This window comes from Pinus tabuliformis, chromosome 5_2 (genome assembly GCF_031772625.1).
Source record: "Pinus tabuliformis cultivar Carrire ecotype Pingquan chromosome 5_2, CPIR1, whole genome shotgun sequence".
NCBI classification, from domain to species: domain Eukaryota; kingdom Viridiplantae; phylum Streptophyta; class Pinopsida; order Pinales; family Pinaceae; genus Pinus; species Pinus tabuliformis.
In genome coordinates, this window is record NC_142306.1 from 627,157,246 (window position 1) to 627,164,944 (window position 7,699).

Below are 7,699 nucleotides of genomic sequence, written 5' to 3' on the forward strand. Positions count from 1 at the left end.
GAAGGCCAATGATGCAAACTCGTCGCTGAGAGAAATGATGCTTGCCATTGATTTATGCAAGCACCAAGGTACCAAAGGGTGTTTCTAAGTTAAGTTCTTGTATATGTGTTGATATGGAATGTAAGCGACCCATCGTAGGATGGCCTTGATGTATCCCCCATCATCGACATGAAATACGTATCATTAGTGATATAGAATGATGTTGATATGGAACTAGATTAGGAAAGGAAAACATGGAATGAAGGCTTAAGAGTATTGTAATGGATATCAACTGAATGACTTCTTTTCAACACAGTAGCGACACCAAAATGGAATTGGAAGCATTGACCCAAAACCAAAATGGAGGTTCTACGAAGGTATGATGAACCAAAAGAAAATTAGATTACCCAACCCAACATCCACAGAGATGAAGTGGAAGGGTGTTGTGTTCAAGAGTGAATCATTGCCATTAACAAACAAAGTACCATGTTTTCCCAATTTCCCCAACCATATTAGTTAGTACCTCATTATTTTTTAACAAGCTTGAGGAGGATAACATATGATTCATCTATAAGTTCATCCATCGAATGAATCCCTCCGAGTATATTTAATGAACCCTAAGAAGTAGTGGTTCGGCCTTGCCATGTTTGATAATTCCATAGTTTTTTTGTGTTTTAACGAGTCCAGCGAAGGTAAAACTCGACGTCTTTTTCATGTTTAAAGAGTTTGAAAAAGAGGTGAAAAAGAAAACTCCCGATCTCCCTTTTCATAGGTAGTCCCTTAGGTCTAAAAAGGTAGAAAAAAATACCCAAGAGAACCTCTTATCCATGCTCGACTAAGTTATTCCTTTTTCATAGTTACTCTATCTTAGTCTGGAAAAGGGTTAAACTTATACTGAGTAGAAGTCTTTTCATTTACTTTTACAACTTTGAAAAGAAAAATCATCGACGATATTTTCATATTTTGGGAGTGTGAAAATAGACAAAAGAGGACTCCTACTGGAGGAACAAGTGGTATAAAGGGTAGAAACTGGCCCTGATCATGATGGGACTTCTCAAAACATGCAGAGGTCAAGGGGTTGGCTAATAAGCCCACTCATCATAGTGGTTCCTTAGGAAAGGGTAAAATAACCAAGTGAAAGCATATGATAGGCCAAGAAGATGGTGACAATGGAATGTAAAAACCAAGGTTCATCTTGCATAAATATGTAATAAAAATGGAAATCATGAGGGATTAAATGGGAATGTTATCATTTTTACAGAAGCTTGAAACATGGGAAACTATACTTGAAATTGGTTTCATTTTCACGGAAGATTGAAATATGGGAAACTATGATTGAAATAAGTTTGCATGCCCCTAGCATAATGACTCAATTCAAGGTACATGCCCCCTATGCTTCAGTTCATACACCTAAAAAGACTACTAGTTACTAACAGGTGGATGGAATGAAGGTTCATTTACGAGATCACGTGAAAGACTCAACTAGGAATTTACGAGATATAATCAAAGACTCTAATAGAAAGGGGATTTGTTTCATTTTTTAACAATCCTTACATAGGAAAATAACTATTCTCATAGGAACCTATTTCATTTTTAACGAGGTTGAGATAGTAAAATAACTATCCTCATAAGAGCTTTGATTCATTTCTTAACGAGTTTGACACAAGAAGAGGAACTTTGATCCGATCCTAATCATGGCCTCCGAGAGACCATGGATTCCAAGAGTTTCTCAACGTATGGGAGAACTACACTCTAGAAGGGATCAAAGGATCCAATGGAAAAATCAAACTCCAATGCCCCTAGAAAATGATGCACCATATCTCCTACTAGATCTAGGTTGAAAGAAGTTGAGCAGAAAGTGAAAGGCTTATCTTCAGTAGTAGTACATGAATGGGATAGGTTGCAACATAATTAACTTGTGGAAGGGAACATACCACTTGCACATTCGAAACACTTATGGAAGTAGGATTATTGGTAGTCAATTTAAGACGAGCAAATGAAAGTTGATCGATAGCCATTATTCGTCCATCATGCAAGAAGCACATCACTCAAAAGAGTGTGGATACAAAAAAAATCATAGCATAAACATAGTCTCGCCCCAGGAGCAAATTGAAGTCCGAAGGGTCTATGAAAACCATAACATCAATACATATAATTTTTCCTCCCATGGTAACAAGAAAATGAGCAAGCATCGCTAAGGGTTGATTGGTTCTTATATTAAAAGCTAATATATTTGGAGTAGAGGACACAAGTTATGGGGAACCAAAAAATTTCCAAGCATAGGAGAATATATAACTAACAGAAGTTCCCTCATCTTTAAAATTGTGATGGGTTTCCTTATTAGAACCCTTTACCATGATCTTAAAAGGCATGTAAGAAGGGAGGTGAGGTTCTGTCAATCGACTCTAATCAAAGGCAATGACCTATTTCCTTGGAGGGGGTTTTGTATGGACAAGAGAAATGCCCCCTTGTCTGGTAGAATAAGAAGAAACAAGAAGAACTTGAGTTGTATGATCCTTACTCTCTACGGTAAAAGTGTGATCGACTAAACGTGGAATCGGTTCAACCATTTTCTCAACCAATGGTTGGTCAGGAACAAACTCATGGGATTCATGTTCAAAGAGAGTGGGATTGATGGGATTCAGATTCTGACCAAACACTTCATCAACTAGTGGAGGATTGGGATAAATCTTTTGGTAACCAGCTAGAAGTCGTGGCCGAAAAGTTGTAAGGTTTTCCAACACTTTTTAGGCTTCATCCATATAAGGAAAAGGTTAATATGATGATTCCCTTCACATAAATTACATGGAAAAGTGACTATACCCTTTTTCCCATGGACCTTACTATCACTAGTTGAGGGCTTATTACCAACATGATATCTAGAGGCTACTGACGAAGGATGATGTGAGCATGTGGACCACACATCTAATACTTTTGGAATACTAGGAAAATATCTTAGAAGGTGGTCACATTTACATAACCTGCAAGGGAATTTAACTTTATGGAGCTGATTGGAATACTTTTCCCTAATAGTTGTGTCTATAGCAATGGTTTATTGGTTCTTGCCTTACTTATTTTGCTTCTTCCTCTTCATCCTTTTCTACTTCTTCTTAGCTTCGTAGTTACTAGAATCAATACTTTCACCAAGAGAAGAGGAAGAAAGGGATGAAGAAACACTAGGTGAATAAGGAAAAGGGTCAACTTTAGGATCAACATGAGGTTAATGTTGTTCAAGTGAAGGAGAACTCAGTTGAGAAGTAGTTTGGACATTCAGAACCATAGTGGTCGAAAATAACCAAACTGGAAAACCAATGGTAAGTGTGGGAAGGGACAACATTGCCATAAAAGGAGCAACAATATTTCCAAAAGAAGGAAAAGGACCAGGATTCTCATCACAGGGGTTCTCTTGATTGGTAGACTCTGAAACTATTACGATTAGTCTCAACCTAAGCTCCACTAAGGAGTTTTTCCATGGGGAGGATGTTATTTAACAGTCAATTAATTGATCTTAGAAATCAAAGACACAAAATAAAGAAAGGGGTAAACTAGGAAAAATGTTTACTAAGCAACCATGAACTGTAATATACACCTTCGGGAACCAAGGCCTTAATGTACATGTAGGAAATATCCCTGAATGTTGTGTTTGATGTATCGCGATATACAAGGCAGCTAACTCGGTTACCTATGGATCGATAGAAACCTTTAGGGGACTCCAAAAATATATTTGATGGTACGTGGGAGTGCAGTCCATAGTAGTGTTGTCTAATGTGCAACCATTCATTGAAAACATTCCAATATAATTTATGTTCATGGAGAGTCATTCAATATACCCAAAGGTACGTGGATAACTATCCTATACACTCACATACGTGAAACAAGATTTGACCCCTGGGATGCAACGTTGGAAAACAATGACAACTCCTACGTTTAAAGATGCCAGAACACGTCTCTAGCCTAGACCTCTATTTGTGTCATTAAGTTTCAAATGCTCCTTAGGTTAATTGAGATGGATTTTAAATTTGATCTTGAATTATTTTTCCATTTTGAGGCTTAAAAATCGATGTCACCTGAACACAACTATAATGCAACTAATATGACGAAAAAAACCCTTTTCATTTTCATTTTAACAATAAAAGGCTTAACGAAGTAGGGGAAGAAGAAATCAATCAACAATGCAACAAATAAGTGATGCAACAATCGATCTCTATAACTTCACTTTTCCAATAGAAATCAAAGCCCTATATGCAATGAATGATGCATAATATTTTTGTTTTGGATTCCACTTAATTTTTAGATGAAAAGTAAGAGATTTTTCTAGTCATTGATAAAATAAAACTATTTAGAATGATGACTAAAACACTAATTGTTTCAAGCACTCAATGACTAAACAATTTATTTTGAAAATGACCTAATGACAAGAACAAAGGAAAATCTAAAAAAATTCTTATCAAACGTACTCAAATAAAATTCAAACCAATTGGAGGCTTATGAGAGATCAAGACACACTCAGGGACACAAGGAGGACCAACTAGAACAAAGTTAATCAGAGAGAAAAGATCAGAAAGGCAACTTTTTTCATCAATTTGGCATCATAGCAGGTGATGAAAAGGCCAAGGGCACTACAACACAGGTGCAGAGAAGGCTAGGGTGCACTGTAATGCACTTTCTCTCAACTATATGCTACAGTGATTAAGGAAAGCCAAGTTCTGATGCAAAAAAGGAAAATAAATCTCAATGAAAGGTCTTCCTAGGCCTATGCAAGACTGAGTGAGACAGTAAAGGTTTGAAGAAGATGTAAGACAAGCACAATGGACAAGGAAACCACCAAGGAAACACACCATTCCCCAGTGGATTCGCAAATTTAGTATGTAGGATCTATGTTTGCGGACATAAATATCTCCCCTAGGTTTGGTAGCTAACCTAGGACAACAGAATGACAAAGAACCCAATGTTTTCCTTGAAGTACATAGATGAGGGGAAGAACCCTAATTGGAATCTGTCATATGTTTCGCTCCTTCTTTGGCTATCACACTGCTCTTTACCACTAATATCCTTGGTGTGTTCCATGTTCTTGTTTTAATCCTACATATTCTACTTATGTAAATCTAACCCATGTCATGCAGTTGAAAGTAATGTAGAGATTTTTATAGGCTATTTTCTAACATGGAACACACCAAGGATATTTGTGGTAAAGAGTAGTGTGATAGCCAAAGAAGGAGTGAAACATATGACAAATTCCAATTAGGGTTCTTCCCCTCATCTACGTACTTTAAGGAAAACATTGGGTTCTTTGTCATTCTGTTGTTCTAGGTTAGCTACCAAACCTAGGGGAGATATTTATGTCCGCAACCATAGATCCTACATACTAAATTTGCAACTCCACTGGGGAATGGTGTATTTCCTTGGTGGTTTCCTTGTCCATTTTGCTTGTCTTACATCTTCTTCAGACCTTTACTGTCTCACTCAGTCTTGCATAGGCCTAGGAAGACCTTTCATTGAGATTTATTTTCCTTTTTTGTATCGGAACTTGGCTTTCCTTAATCACTGTACCATATAGTCAAGAGAAAGTGCATTGCAGTGCACCCTAGCCTTCTTTGCACCTGCGTTGTAGTGCCCCTGGCCTTTTCATCACTTGCTATGATGCCGAATTGATGAAAAAAATTGCCTTTTTGATCTTTTCTCTCTAATTAACTTTGTTCTAGTTGGTCCTCCTTGCGTCCCTGAGTGTGTCTTGATCTCTCATAAGCCTCCAATTGGTTTGATTTTTATTTGAGTATGTTTGATAAGAATTTTTTTATATTTTCCTTTGTTCTTATCATTAGGTCATTTTCAAAATAAATTGTTTAGTCATTGAGTGCTTGAAACAATTAGTGTTTTAGTCATCATTCTGAATAGTTTTATTTTATCAATGACTACAAAAATCTCTTACTTTTCATCTAAAAATTAAGTGGAATCCAAAACAAAAATATTATGAATCATTCATTGCATATAGGGCTTTAATTTTTATTGGAAAAGTGAAGTTATAGAGATCGATTGTTGCATTGTTGATTGATTTCTTCTTCCCCTACTTAGTTAATCCTTTCATTGTTAAAATGAAAACAAAAAGGGTTTTTTTCATCATATTAGTTGCATCACTTTCTGCTCAACTTCTTTCGACCTAGATCTGGTAGGAGATATGGTGCATCATTTACTAGGGGCATTGGAGTTTGATTTTTCCATTGGATCCTTTGATCCCTTCCAGAGTGTAGTTCTCCCATATGTTGAGAAACTCTTGGAATCCATGGTCTCTCGGAGGCCATGATTAGGATCGGATCAAAGTTCCTCTTCTTGTGTCAAGCTTGTTAAGAAATGAAACAAAGCTCTTATGAGGATAGTTATTTTACTATCTCAACATCGTTAAAAATGAAATAGGTTCCTATGAGCATAGTTATTTTCCTATGTAAGGATTGTTAAAAAATGAAACAAATCCCCTTTCTATTAGAGTCTTTGATTAGATCTCGTAAATTCCTAGTTGAGTCTTGCATTGATCTCGTAAATGAACCTTCATTCCATCCACCTATTAGTAACTATTAGTCTTCTTAGGTGTATGAAATGAAGCATAGGGGGCATGTACCTTGAATTGAGTCATTATGCTAGGGGCATGCAAACTTATTTCAATCATAGTTTCCCATATTTCAATCTTGCGTGAAAATGAAACCAATTTCAAGTATAGTTTCCCATGTTTCAAGCTTCTGTAAAAATGAAAACATTCCCATTTAATCCCTCATGATTTCCATTTTTATTGCCTATTGATGTGAGATGAACCTTGGTTTTTTCATTCCATTGTCACCATTTTCTTGGCCTATCATATGCTTTCACTTGGTTATTTTACCCTTTCCTAAGGAACCACTACGATGAGTGGGCTTATTAGCCAACCCCTTGACCTCTGCATGTTTTGAGAAGTCCCATCATGATCGGAGCCAGTTTCTACCCTAATCTCACTGGTTAGATATGAAAATTGGGTGTATTTTGACTCTAGGTATGTTTTGGTCTCATTGGGCAGTTCCTATTTGGCTGGCTAGCTTTGTTATGTTGTTAGATTTATATTTCTGTCAATATCATTTAGTGAATAAGTATGGTAGGAATGAGTCCAATGGTATTTTGATTAAAAGCCCAACACGATGTAATATTTTCGTAAATTAATAGAAAAAAGTAGATTTAAAAAATAATATTGGACATCAATATAGATCATAATGTATAAAATGACGTTTAGATAAATCTAAATTAAAATTAAATTTATATTTTGAAAACTGAGAAATTTTAAAAAGGAAAACCTAAATAATTAAGTTTAAATTTATTTTTTGAAAACATAGAAATTTTAAAAAGTAAAACTTGGATACAATTTATCGATCTTTACTAAGGAAAATTTTTATTATCACTTTATTTAAAATATTTGAATATTGATTTAAATATTATTATTATTATTTATTTAATTATGTAATTTTATTTTATTGAAAAAAATAAAAATTTCAAATATGAAAGACTTATATCATTTTATATTTACGTTAAAATATACAATAAATCATATAACAAATACGATCCCACTATTATTTTGAAACTCTCTTAGTTGTTGGTAGGTTCAAAATTAAGATGCATCTAACACGTTACATTACAACATCTCTACCATAATGGACATGACATTGCATTATGAAGAGCGTCTCTCAACCCAAAATGTCACAAA